At 43.3% G+C, this 15218-nt stretch overlaps 1 protein-coding gene across 1 annotated transcript in view; it reads left to right on the forward strand.

Moving 5' to 3' along the window:
• Window positions 1–15218, forward strand: part of LOC124788821 (serine/threonine-protein phosphatase 6 regulatory ankyrin repeat subunit B-like) — a 187669-nt gene that overhangs the window by 26519 nt on the left and 145932 nt on the right. The gene's annotated exons all lie outside the window — the stretch shown is intronic.

Below are 15218 nucleotides of genomic sequence, written 5' to 3' on the forward strand. Positions count from 1 at the left end.
CACAAGTAAGTTCCAAGCAGAGGTTTAATCGAATCACTTACAAGCTATTTCTCTGTCGTTACACTCTCGGACAGCTTGCGGGAAAAACGAATAATTCAATTTCTCAGTGCCCTTTTGATTTCTCTTTCTATTATAATTATCATCCCTACCTATGTTCGTGGGCGCTAACGAAATACTTTCACACACTGAAGATAAAGTTGCTGATTGATATTTCATGATAAGAATAAAGGGACGTTTCTGGTAAGACGGAGTCAGTTGTCGAGCAGGCACACGTGCAGCAGTATCGTCATAGGCTAGTTACGCTGCGTTATTTTAGGAGGAGAATGCGTTTGCGTCTTACTGTGTATAAAGCTATTGATAATATTGCAATTACTACGAAGAGCGGAGTAGGTGAGCAAGTTTTTCTTCATGGTCCTTCAGTGTTTTGTTGAAGCGTACTGAATTTTACGCTTACTAATGCTGATGCTAGTGTGCATGGTAATGGTTGAATTACTGTGGCTCTAGTACGTGGTGGTAAACTGGAGACTGTATCAGGGCTGGAGACTTAACAGCTGAGAAGTTATTGCATATCGAACATTTCAGATAAGTGAGGTGTATAACAGAGATCCTAGTTCATCTTACTGTAAGTCTACAATGCCGTTGGTTCTTAGGACAAGCAATCGTCGTAAAGTAAATGAATCAGAGTCTGTGTCAGTACGGCTTAAGGGTGCACTGAATTGTGCAAAGATTAAAGTTGTCGGTGGTGCCACGCATTATTATAGAAACTGAATCAAAGCACCTGTCCTTCCATTATTCTCCACTTTACCACCACGTACTAGAGCCACAGTAACCCAACCATTACCATGTGCACTAGAATCAGCATTAGTAAGTGTAAAATTCTTAGTAGTAGCTATATTATCCTCCTTGATTATATAAATATAAAAATTCATTTGCTGCTACTTGCTTCGATATATTTCTTCGATATGCTAGTGTACTATGTGCGGCGTTCTTGGTACTTTACGTTGCCCAGTGGAAAGAAAATCTCTTTGCTTTAATAATCGCCAATCCAATTCGCGTATCATAACCGTTGAATTCTCTCGCCTATGTGATTAAGGTCCCACACCACACAGCAGTTCTCCAGAAGATGGCGGACCAGAGTAGTGTAAGCAGTCTCTGTAGTAGACCTGTTACATTTTATAAGTATTCTGCCAGTAAACCTCAGTCTTTGGTTTGCTTTCCCCACAGCTTTATCTACGTGATCGTACACTTTAATTTATCCGCAATTGTAATCCCTAAGAGTATAGTTGAATATACAGGCTCCAGATTTGTGTGTTTTATCCTGTAACTGAAATTTAGTGGATTCCTTTTAGTAATCATGTTTTATTATTTAGAGTTAGTTGCCACTTTTCGCACCAACAGATATCTAGCCTACATCGTTTTACAAGTTGTTTTGATCAGCTGTTACTTTATTAGACGGCAAATGACAGCGTCATTTGCTAACAATCTAAGAAATTGATCAGATTGTCCCCTAAACCGTTTATGTAGATTAGGAACAACAGAGGGCCTAAAACACCTCCTTGTAAAACGCCAGATATTACTTCTGTTTTACACCATGACTTTCCGTCAATTACTACGACCTGCGACTTTCTGACAGGAAGTGACGAATGGCGTAGCATAGCCGGGAAGATGCTTCATAGGCATGCAACTTGAAATCGCATTTGAGGAACGTTGTCAAAAGCCTTCTGGAAATCTAAAAATATGGAATGGCTCGGTTGAATCCAAACGCATAGGGTGTGTAGATAAAGGTACCAACAAAACATAAGACCGTTGGCCGACGCCTTGCGCATCGACCCTCTCATGGCATGAAATGCGGGTGCTACTCCAAGATCACAGAGTAAAACGTCGCCGTGGGAAATGGAAACGTGGAAGATGTGTTCCAGTATGTCTTGTGGACATCAAATGGCACAGTATCAACATGCAGTTCTATTCAGACTGTGAAGAAGTTTCAATGCCATATTTGAGGATTATTAACGAGTATCACTGGAACTCTTGAGTAGAATCTGAAACACGGCAGATATCTTTTTAATTTTGTCGTCTTTAGTTACGCTTTGCTTCTTGTGTCGAAGGACAGTCAGTCAAGCAAGAAACGAAGCAATTAACTAATTAATTAATCTTTTGGCAAAAATTCGCTATTTTCCCTCTTGGAATATAAGTCCAAGTGTGTCTTTCAAACTGATTATGTTTATAAGAACTAGTTTTTGATTGTTCTCTGCTAGACCTATTCATAAATACAGCTTTTGTAAAAATTGGTCAAGGTATTAATTTTTAAAGTCTGTACTGTTCACAAAATATTTGACGTAAAATAACCTGGGAACTTTGCATCGTACCGAGAGCGCGTCTAAAACCTCGCATTTATTTTCTAATTTTTTTTGCGGAATGGATTTTCAGTATCTTAATGGGTTAACTTTTTTATTGAGTTATATTCATCATTTTTGCTGGTCCCTCTGGGCATTCATGGCAAACTACCCCGCCGTTCCTTGATCCCAATGGCCAGTGAGCACGGGAAATTCCGACTAAGTGTTTTCAGAGCATCCTGAACGCCTGATAGTCACCAGGAATTTTCATACTTCCAGAACGACCCAATAGGAGAGTGTCAAAGAGTACCGACATCGAGCGGTGAAACTTCAGACCTGGTGCCGGTGTGGGCAGCTCAGCACGGTTTCCAAGTGTCACATTTCCGCCCTCTTTTACTGTCAAACACGCACTTACACGGCTACGTCTCTCATTCAGCCCTCAAGAAACCGTGCATGCACTGCCGCGTCTGCGCTCTTAGTTTCTGGGCACCTTTTTGGGGGCTGTACCGCCACGTGCTCATACATTCTCTTTCTGATTTTTTGTTGCTTTCGGCCTGATTTTGCTTGTAACCTAGCTGTGCAGCAACGCAAACGCTCGCATGTGCCCCTCTAGGCTTCAAAATATTGAGAACTGGGGCTGCAGTGAGCCTACGGAGGTTTAGAGGTGCCTCTCTTCTAGTGACCAGTACAGTGATAGCTTTCCCACCGGGGCACTGTGCGTCAGAAGAGTTGTCAAGTGCTACGGGAATCCGTCGGAGGTGAAGATGGTTCCAGCAAGAGGAATGGCTTGCATGTAAATTCTTTATTACTCCAACAAACTACAGCAATTACAGGCACACACCTTCGTCCAGCGGTGTGACTCTGCGTGACTCATCGCGTTGAAGTTCCACAGGCGTCGTCGGGCGTCGAACTTTATGTTCATTGTGGCGTGAAGCAGTCTCGCAACTACAGCGTTTACAGCGACCCTAGTACTGCCAGTGCCTTTGATGGTCGGCATATCTTGGCAGTGCTGCGTCAGATGTGGTGGCCTAAATGATGTTACGCTGTTGGCGGGGCGGGATGCCAAGATGAAGAGGTTTTGTGGCGCTGGCAAGTGCCCATTGCCCCAGTAACTTGGGGGAGCCTCATCCAAAGACAGACTTGGGCAGGAAGAACGGCGGCTTCGGGCTGGCAACCAACACTTGACGGACATCGATTCCAAACTGGTTGCGTTGCCATGCCCAGTCTAGCCAGGCAGTTAGTTTTCATACAAGAGAAAGCAGGTCTTGTTGCAGCTGTGGCGGCACAGGGGCCATGTCAAGCAGCGTCCTAATATCTCGAAATGGTGCTTATTTCCCCAGAAAACGACGGAGCTGCTGGCCTGGCGTAAGTGCTGGTCTTTCAGAAATCTGGAAGAGTTCCGATTTCGGCATCGGACATGGGCTTATGCCCGCATCACTACACTCCCATATTCTAGAAATAATTTGGCCCATCCATTTCTTGGGCAGCTGAAGTCTGACTGCAACAGAGGACCTGTTTCTTCATTTCATGTTTTACAAAACAGCAGTTTGAAGCACAATTTGAAACTTAGATCCCGTATGTCTGTGTAGTCCGTTGCCTATTGATATTTACACTGTTGTCACAGTTCCACCTTCTTCGGCTCAGACATTGACACAGAATCAGTAATTTCAAGTCTCTCTGTAGTTCATATAATTGTCAGTTGCTGGTTCCGTAAACTACGCAAAATTTCTGTGGTAGAGACTGTAGTAGCTACATCTACATAGACACTTCGCAGGCCAACATACGATGCGAGGCGGTGGGTACCCTGTAACACTATTAGTCATTTCCTTTCCTGTTCCACTCGTAAATAGAACGAGGGAAAACGACTGCCGCCATGCCTCCGAATGAGCCCTAATTTCTCGCATCTTATCGTCGTTGTACTTACGTGCAATGTATGTTGGCAGTAGGAGAATCGTTCGGCAGTCTGCTTCGTGCCGGTTTTCTAAATTTTCTCAACAGAGTTTCTCGGAAAGGACGTCGCCTTCCCTCAAGCTATTCCCATTTGAGTCCTCGGAGCATCTCCGTAAGACTTACGTGTTGTTCGAAAACCCGGAAACAAACTTCGCAGCTCGCCTCTGAATTGCTTCGAAGTCTTCATTCAATTTCACTTTGTACGGATCCCAGACACTCGAGCATTACTGAAGAACAGGTCCCACTAGCGTCCTATATGCGGTCTCTTTACAGGTGATCCACTCTTTCCTTTCTCCCAGTAAACCAAAGTTGACAATTCGCCCTCCCTACCATTGTTCTCACATGCTCGTTTCATCTCGTATCGTTTTGCAACGTTACGACCATATATTTTCAACTACTTGACTGTGTCAAGCTGGACACAACTAATACTGTACCTGAAAATTTCAGGTTTGTTCTTCCTGCTCATCCGCATTAACGTACATTTTTCCACATTTAGGGCTATCAGCCATTCATCGCACCAACCGGAACTTTTATCTAAGTCATCTTGTATCTTCCTTCATACAACTTCGACACCTTTTTGTACAACAGGGCATCACTAGCAAACAGCAGATTCCTGCCCTCACTGCCCACCAGTTCTTGTATGTACCATATTTAGAGAACAGCGGCGGCTCTGCACACTTCCGTGGGACAGTCCTGACGATGCTCTTGTCTATGATGAACACTCGCCGCTGATGACAACATAATGGGTTCTGTTACTTAAGAAGTCGTCCAACCACTCGTATGTGTGAGTACCCACTGTGTACGCTCCTACCACATATCTATCAACTTATTTCCTATGCTCGTACCTTTATCAACAGCTTGCAATGGGACACCGTGTCAAATGCTTTCCGGAAATCTAGACGTATCGAATCTCCCTCTGACACTTCATCAATAATTCGCAGTAAATCATCTGAAAAAAGGGCAAGCTAAGCTTTGCCTGAGCAATGCCTTCTAAAACCATGCTGATTCGTTGACATAAGGTTCTCAGTGTCAAGAATGTATACGTGATATATGTTACCACATTTGACTCTTATCACATCTTTCACGCTCACCTTACTGATTCGTGCACAATTATCTAAGCTGTCCCACTGAGAGTCTAGGGGAAGTTACTTCATAAAACACTTACAGTCCACGACGTTCATTTGTACCCGTCAGATATCATGTCGCATTGCGAAAATATGTACCCGTTCTTCTTTGCGTGCTATTGCACGTAACCACAGAAACTATAATGGTCCAGTAACAGGGTACTGTTTGTTTACGAAAAGGAGGTAGACTCTTTTTTGTCTTGTGCAGATATTGAGAGTACGTTGTATCCAAGTTTTTGACCTCCAAATCCCTCGAGACAATTTTTTGTGGTCAAAAAACAACGAAAGTTTGGCACATTTTTCAGGTTTTCGCCTATTACTCGGGAACTGTGCACCCTATTGAGAATTTTACCAGTAAAAAAATGATACAACATCAAATTTTGCTTCGAATCATTTACTCAAAAGTTAGAATCGTGCAACCGTTTGGCCGCAATCAGTTGTCAAAGTTTGGTCATTTTTAGGAACTTGTCTGTAAAGTCAGCCCCAATGACTAACTAAAAAACGGCTACCCCAAATGAAAAATGTCAATTTATCAATTTAGTAGAGCACGAAATTTCATGTTACAATATCATATACTTTTTCAGTTTTATACTCTTTTAAACGTCTATATATCTTGAAAGCCGAATTATTTCCATTTTTTTGTTTTTCTCGTAAGTCAAAGTTATTCAATGAAATGAAATTTCTAATGGAAAGACATAAATCTTTCCCACATTCAGATGTAGAGGTATCTGTAGATCTCCATCGATTGACATGTCCTAAAACAGCAGAGGCCGCCATCCCGTCCGTTCCTTTGATATTGTTTCCATTGGTAGCCACACTCAATCTTTCTTTGTTGTCCGAGAGACGCGGTAACAAAAGTATGTAAGCGGAGCAGACAAGGACGAGGGATCACAATGGCCAAGATATGAGCTGCGAATTGGAAAATCCATTGAGATAACCGACTTTGACAAAGGGCAGATTATTATTAAGCAGAGCCTGCGAGAGAGTATCTGGAAACCGGCGAAAGTGTTCGAATTTTCCAGTGCTACTGTCGTGAGCGTCTACTGAAAGAGGTAGAAGTTCCAGTGAAACTATCACCTGCCAGTGAAACTATCACCTGGCGCTATATGGTTGGGCACTGCCGACACTTCAGAGATTGTGGGGTTTGGAGACTTGTCTGCTCTGTACAACAGGACAGGTGGTGACGTGCGGCATCTCTGCTAAAAGAACTCAATGCTGGTGCACGCAAAAGTGCTTTTGAGCACACCGCTCATTGTAGATTGTTGAAAACGGAGCACTGCAGCAGACCACTGCTACATGTTCACATGTAGACCCAACGACGTTGTCATTTACGACTGCAGTGAGCACGGTATCATTGGGATTCGATCATCAATCAATGGAAACGTGTCAACCGTCTGGGTAAATCACTTTTCTACTACACCAGATCCATGGTCGTCTCCTCAAACGCCATCATCGAGGTGAACGGCTGGTAGAAACATGAAGCGCGCCACGCACGCAGACTGGTGGGAGCACTAGTATGCTGTGCTCAGACATTTTACTGCGCTTGCGTGGGCCTGTGGTAGTAAGCGAAGACATGCTGACAAATGCGAAACATCTGCATTTCTTCATGCTTGATGTCTCCATGACGGCGATATCATCTTCCAGCAGTATAATTGGCCGTGCCTCTGAACTAGACTCGTACTGCATTGGTTTGAGAGCATTCTAGTGAACTCATGTTGATGTGTCGGTGACCAAATTCGCCCGATGTAAATCCCGTGGAACACATTTAGGTCGCTATCGGGCGCCACCACTGCGTAAGCAAGTCAGAGACCCATTATTTGTGCGAAATACGAGGGTTGTTCAAAAAGTAAGTTCCGATCAGTCGCGAAATGGGAACCACAGTGAAAACCGGAAACGTTATATTTGTAACAGTTAGGTACACCTTCCACCTGCTTCTCTACATAGTCGCCTCTCCAACTTCGAGTTTTGTCGTAGTGTTGTACCAACTTTCCAATATCCACGTAATAGAAAGCAGCCGTCAATGCTTTCGGCCAGTTATCTGCACTGTTCTGCTGCTCATCTATGGAACAATTTGGTCTTCATATCCAGCGGTACTTGTGAGCAGAGCTGTGAGCAACAGGGAGCAAATTACGGACTGTATTGGGGGTGATGAAACACTTCTCATCGGAAACGCTGCAGGAGCGTCTTCATTGCCCCTGCAGTGAGGCCCTCCTACTTGGCGGGAGAAGCTATTGCCTACGCATCTGTACGTGCACACTGTTCATTCAAAACTGAAAAGAGCGACGAAAGCATACTAGAGACACAGCCCAACACATCTGTGCAGAGCTTTACCAGATTTTCCCAGTGGTTTCCATTTCGCGACCGATCGGAACTTACTTTCTAGACAACCCTCGTTTTGTCCTGTACTCAGACATCTAAGGCGACATACCTCCGTAATCTACCAACAAACTGACGGATTCCTGGTTCGCAGATTCAGTTATGTATTTCGTTCCAAAGTCAGACAAACAAGCTATGAAGAAAGTGCTCACCTGCTCTAGGTTTGGTCATCAAAAATAAGTTTTGTGGCATCTCTATGATATATGAGAAGGAGGATGAGATGATTAGTGTTTAACGTCCCTTCGACAATGAGGTCATTAGAGACGAAGCACAAGCTCGGATTAGGGAAGGATGGGGAGTGGAATAATTCGTGCCCTTTCAAGCGAACCATCCCGGCATCTGCCTGAAGTGATTTATGGAAATTACGGAAACTAAATCGGGATGGCCGGACGTGGGTTTGAAGCGTCGTCCTCCCGAATGCGAGTCCAGTGTGCTAACCAGTGCGCAAACTGGCTCAGTATATGAAATATGAAATCTGTTTCAGAAAGCACTAAACATCCCGAATCAAAGTTACATTTGATAGCTACCCAAGTGATGCTTCGCAAAGGGGAACAAGGTCATCATTTAAAGCTCCCCCCTTTCTTTATCAGGTACCATTTTCGATGAAGACACAAATGCTGCAGCTGCACAGGAGAAGTTTCTGGCAAATGAGAGCAACAAGAAGCGCTTTATTGTGACGCTCATTCGGAAATTTGAAGATGGAGGTATTCAAGTGCTAAAGGCAGCATAAGATGCGGGTTCATTAATTGTGGAAACAGTCCTTCCCCAAGTTGCTGACAGAGTGAAAATCGTGATCGAGGACATTGACGGGCCGGCCGCGGTGGTCTCGCGGTTCTAGGCGCGCAGTCCGGAACCGCTCGACTGCTACGGTCGCAGGTTCGACTCCTGCCCGAGCATGGATGTGTATGATGTCCTTAGGTTAGTTAGGTTTAAGTAGTTCTAAGTTCAAGGGGACTGATGACCACAGCTGTTAAGTCCCATAGTGCTCAGAGCCATTTGAACCAATTTTTTGAACCTTGACGGCTCCAAACGGGTCGACAAAACAAGTACAGCAAATTGGACTATCATAAACAGGGAAGAGGGAAACAGCAGGAGTGTGGTACTCCAGTAATTATTTCAACTCCGGTCCTACATAGCCCTTTTATTCCAAGGCTTCACAGGATGTGATCCTACATCATCCTTTTTCTGGCCAAGGAAAAGGAAACACCTCAAAGTGCAGTCTCTCGAGATATAATAGATGATGCAGGAGAACAGCTGATGGGAATTCCAGCTACGCGACTTCGGACAAGCTCAAGTACGAGCTTTATATGAAGTCTGCCCCGAGAAAATCTTTAAGACTTGAAAGGCTACTGCCATCATCGGACTCAGTAAGGTGGAATTTATTGAGATCCTATCATCAAGTGCAATCTTGGCACGAGAAGAAAATTGATACACGCCCGTTGGACTGGATAAAACACTTAGGCTTGTTTCCTGTGATGATAACGAAAGATGCGGCACCACGCACGCTACTGGAGACGGTTTCATGTGCCTGCAAAACAGGATGCACAGCAGTATGTGGATGTAGCAAACATGGACGTAACTGCCCCACCACGTGCAAACGCTGTTGTGGCTTATCTGGCGAGAACGCCCCAGAAATTGAGCTCGAAGAGGATGAGGAAGATATCGGAAAATATTTTCCAGGTTGAGGAAGCTGATAAAGGTGTCGCAATGGATCCTGAAGATGGGATGCTGGACCGGGACCTGCCACAGCCTCTCAAACGACCTCGATAGAACTGAAATTTTGTAACATATCAATCTCTTATATGAAAATTGTCCTTCTTAATATCGTCATGCCCTTTCATTTGTTCATTTGTACTAATTTGTATATTACTCATACGTAAATATGTATTGGCAATTAAAATGTACATGGTGAAGTGTCGGGACAATATGTAATTCCACCTTTTACGCAACGACACAAACTCAGCACAATAGGCTGTAGGGTGGCAGGACTGGACCAAAGTAATATATCAGGCAATCACCATCGACAGTTGCACCGAACATTTTATTTGGTACCTTTAAACAAGAGAACTTGGCAAATAAGACCATCACATGTTTAAAACTACAACACATCTTAAAAATTGCCATTCAGACGAAAATAAATTACTTCAATTTCATTCATAAAAAAGCGGCTTCGGACCAATCAGTCAAATTTTATATACTCTAGACTGTAATCAAAGTGAAGGACAATTTACTAAAATTCAACTAATGTACGCTCTCATAACGACAGTGATTGTTATTGCCAAAATAATTCAGAGTTCAGGCAACAATCAGATACCATGGCACACAACAGGTTACTTGAACGGTAGGCACCATATAATTAATCATATAAAACATAAAATTTCATGTGAGCAAACAAGCTCGTGAGATTCAACAACTACGCTCAGATAACGGACGCCCGCCCGCTCAGCTGTTTCCAATACAGGCTCGACATGGGCCCCGGACGGGAGCAGCAACGGTCACCTACGGGCACGAGAAAATCCCAGAACTAGTCGTTATCTACAACAGATTGACATTTGCCTTAAATAACTAGAAACACAATAACTCATTACAACACATCATCAGTAAATGAAACTAATTACAATATCGATCTACTGTCATTGACGGAATTCTAGTACCACCATCAACAGAATCCGTTCAGGCTATTAAACACACAATAACAACTGGCCTCTCCATAACTGGTAAGAATTTAGGAAACTACTAATCTCAAAATTACACACTATTAGTTCAAACAGAACGTAACACTAATGTTATTACAATTCAAAGATAAATGTATTCAGGGAAATATTTTATGTGCATATATATCAAAAGTAACTGGACATCTCAACTCCTGGGTATGATAATATACAATAACAAGGCGGTACTTAAACATGGGCTAGCAAACTGCTTTCAATGGCGGTTAAACCTGAACAGTAGGGATCTACAACGGAATGTCTCAGCACTCCAGGCCCTCGTAAATGTTGAGGATCACACAACATACACCTTAAAACATTACGTATTAAAACAATTAAAATCAATGCATTGAAGGCCAGACTCAGTACGAGTAGCGACGGCCACCCAAGAAGATACATCAATCGCCCAGAACCCAGTAGTGGATTCCGATCATAATTTACAGGACAAGCAATGCCCTTACCCTCTTGCTGGTTTGACGAAGCCAGCCGCCGCAAATACCGATGCCAGAAGACATGAAGTAAGCGGAAAGAAAACACCAACGGCTTGCCAGTAACGTCTCTTTCCACGCCGACGATATTTGCCACTGCTGCGTCACCAGGGTTACAGCCCCTTTTAGACGTGCCCTGCTTGATGGCTGATATTGGTCCTTAGCTGTCCGCCATAGTTCCCAAAACGCCGTTACTGCTCGGCGTCCAAAAGCAAAATAACTCCCTCTTTCACAGCTTTTCCTGTCGCTCCCGATCGGCCCGGTAGGTGGTGCCAGCGCGCGCTCTGTGCACACCGCATGGAAGATGACCCATTCCGGGGGCGGGAATATCGCTGATCGAGCAACACGACTCACTTGGTTTTTATTTTAGCAACCCAGTCTTACAAATTAAGGCACGGATAAATATAAATTAAAATGAATGAAAACGACATACATAGAAGAAAAAGGTGTGTGCTCATTAGACAGCGCCGGCCGGAGTGGCCGAGGGGTTCTAGGCGCTACAGTCCGAAACCGCGCGACCGCTACGGTCACAGGTTCGAATCCTGCCTCGGGTATGGGGGTGTGTGATGTCCTTAGGTTAGTTAGATTTAAGTAGTTCTAAGTTCTAGGGGACTGATGACTTCAGAAGTCAAGTCCCATAGTGGTCAGAGCCATTTTATTTCTTTAATTTATTTTATTTTTTTCCATTAGACAGGCTTCATCCCACTGTAAATTTCATTTCATTGTATAACTCGGACTTACGGACTCGGACTTACGGAGAACCAACAAAATGGAATTATTTTGGCTTTCAAGTTATATGAATGCTTAATAGTGCCTAAAACTGAAAAACTAGATGCTTTTGTAGCATGAAATTTCATGTTCTATAACGTTGGAGGCCCCCCCATGAACCATGGACCTTGCCTTTGGTGAGGAGGCTTGCGTGCCTCAGCGATACAGATTGCCGTACCGTAGGTGCAACCACAACGGAGGGGTATCTGTTGAGAGGCCAGACAAACGTGTGGTTCCCGAACAGGGGCAGCAGCCTTTTCAGTAGTTGCAAGGGCAACAGTCTGGATGATTGACTGATCTGGCCTTGTAACAATAACCGAAACGGCCTTGCTGTGCTGGTACTGCGAACGGCTGAAAGCAAGGGGAAACTACAGCCGTAATTTTTCCCGAGGGCATGCAGCTTTACTGTATGATTAAATGATGATGGCGTCCTCTTGGGTAAAATATTCCGGAGGTAAAATAGTCCCCCATTCGGATCTCCGGGCGGGGACTACTCAAGAGAATGTCGTTATCAGGAGAAAGAAAACTGGCGTTCTACGGATCGGAGCGTGGAATGTCAGATCCCTTAATCGGGCAGGTAGGTTAGAAAATTTAAAAAGGGAAATGGATAGGTTGATGTTAGATATAGTGGGAATTAGTGAAGTTCGGTGGCAGGAGGAACAAGACTTCTGGTCAGGTGACTACAGGGTTATAAACACAAAATCAAATAGGGGTAATGCAGGAGTAGGTTTAATAATGAATAGGAAAATAGGAATGCGGGTAAGCTACTACAAACAGCATAGTGAACGCATTATTGTGGCCAAGATAGATACGAAGCCCACACCTACTACAGTAGTACAAGTTTATATGCCAACTAGCTCTGCAGATGACGTAGAAATTGAAGAAATGTATGATGAAATAAAAGAAATTATTCAGATTGTGAAGGGAGACGAAAATTTAATAGTCATGGGTGACTGGAATTCGAATGTAGGAAAAGGGAGAGAAGGAAACATAGTAGGTGAATATGGATTGGGGGACAGAAATGAAAGAGGAAGCCTCCTGGTAGAATTTTGCACAGAGCACAACATAATCATAGCTGACACTTGGTTTAAGAATCATGAAAGAAGGTTGTATACATGGAAGAACCCTGGAGATACTAAAAGGTATCAGATAGATTATATAATGGTAAGACAGAGATTTAGGAACCAGGTTTTAACATGTAAGACATTTCCAGGGGCAGATGTGGACTCCGACCACAATCTATTGGTTATGACCTGTAGATTAAAACTGAAGAAACTGCAAAAAGGTGGGAATTTAAGGAGATGGGACCTGGATAAACTAAAAGAACCAGAGGTTCTACAGAGATTCAGGGAGAGCATAAGGGAGCAATTGACAGGAATGGGGGAATTAAATACAGTAGAAGAAGAATGGGTAGCTTTGAGGGATGAAGTAGTGAAGGCAGCAGAGGATCAAGTAGGTAAAAAGACGAGGGCTAGTAGAAATCCTTGGGTAACAGAAGAAATATTGAATTTGATTGATGCAAGGAGAAAATATAAAAATGCAGTAAGTGAAACAGGCAAAAAGGAATACAAACGTCTCAAAAATGAGATCGACAGGAAGTGCAAAATGGCTAAGCAGGGATGGCTAGAGGACAAATGTAAGGATGTAGAGGCCTATCTCACTAGGGGTAAGATAGATACCGCCTACAGGAAAATTAAAGAGACCTTTGGAGAAAGGAGAAACACTTGTATGAATATCAAGAGCTCAGATGGAAACCCAGTTCTAAGCAAAGAAGGGAAAGCAGAAAGGTGGAAGGAGTATATAGAGGGTCTATACAAGGGCGATGTACTTGAGGACAATATTATGGAAATGGAAGAGGATGTAGATGAAGATGAAATGGGAGATACGATACTGCGTGAAGAGTTTGACAGAGCACTGAAAGACCTGAGTCGAAACAAAGCCCCCGGAGTAGACAATATTCCATTGGAACTACTGACGGCCGTGGGAGAGCCAGTCCTGACAAAACTCTACCATCTGGTGAGCAAGATGTATGAAACAGGCGAAATACCCTCAGACTTCAAGAAGAATATAATAATTCCAATCCCAAAGAAAGCAGGTGTTGACAGATGTGAAAATTACCGAACTATCAGCTTAATAAGTCACAGCTGCAAAATACTAACACGAATTCTTTACAGACGAATGGAAAAACTAGTAGAAACCAACCTTGGGGAAGATCAGTTTGGATTCCGTAGAAACACTGGAACACGTGAGGCAATACTGACCTTACGACTTATCTTAGAAGAAAGATTAAGGAAAGGCAAACCTACGTTTCTAGCATTTGTAGACTTAGAGAAAGCTTTTGACAATGTTGACTGGAATACTCTCTTTCAAATTCTAAAGGTGGCAGGGGTAAAATACAGGGAGCGAAAGGCTATTTACAATTTGTACATAAACCAGATGGCAGTTATAAGAGTCGAGGGACATGAAAGGGAAGCAGTTGTTGGGAAGGGTGTAAGACAGGGTTGTAGCCTCTCCCCCATGTTGTTCAATCTGTATATTGAGCAAGCAGTAAAGGAAACAAAAAAAAATTCGGAGTAGGTATTAAAATTCATGGAGAAGAAATAAAAACTTTGAGGTTCGCCGATGACATTGTAATTCTGTCAGAGACAGCAAAGGACTTGGGAGAACAGTTGAATGGAATGGACAGTGTCTTGAAAGGAGGATATAAGATGAACATCAAGAAAAGCAAAACAAGGATAATGGAATGTAGTGTAATTAAGTCGGGTGATGCTGAGGGAATTTGATTAGGAAATGAGGCACTTAAAGTAGTAAAGGAGTTTTGCTATTTGGGGAGCAAAATAACTGATGATGGTCGAAGTAGAGAGGATATAAAATGTAGGCTGGCAATGGCAAGGAAAGCGTTTCTGAAGAAGAGAAATTTGTTAACATCCAGTATTGATTTAAGTGTCAGGAAGTCATTTCTGAAAGTATTCGTATGGAGTGTAGCCATGTATGGAAGTGAAACATGGACGATAAATAGTTTGGACAAGAAGAGAATAGAAGCTTTTCGAAATGTGGTGCTACAGAAGAATGCTGAAGATTAGATGGGTAGATCACATATTTAATGAGGAAGTATTGAATAGGATTGGGGAGAAGAGAAGTTTGTGGCACAACTTGACCAGAAGAAGGGATCGGTTGGTAGGACATGTTCTGAGGCATCAAGGGATCACCAATTTAGTATTGGAGGGCAGCGTGGAGGGTAAAAATCGTAGAGGGAGACAAAGAGATGAATACACGAAGCAGATTCAGAAGGATGTAGGTTGCAGTAGGTACTGGGAGATGAAAAAGCTTGCACAGGATAGAGTAGCATGGAGAGCTGCATCAAACCAGTCTCAGGACTGAAGAGCACAACAACAACAACAACAACGTTGGAGCCGACGTTTTAGCCAGTGTGGTAGAAAGGAACGAACTCCCTCAATTGAGTGCGACCAA

The sequence above is a fragment of the Schistocerca piceifrons genome, chromosome 3 (genome assembly GCF_021461385.2).
Source record: "Schistocerca piceifrons isolate TAMUIC-IGC-003096 chromosome 3, iqSchPice1.1, whole genome shotgun sequence".
NCBI lineage: Eukaryota > Metazoa > Arthropoda > Insecta > Orthoptera > Acrididae > Schistocerca > Schistocerca piceifrons.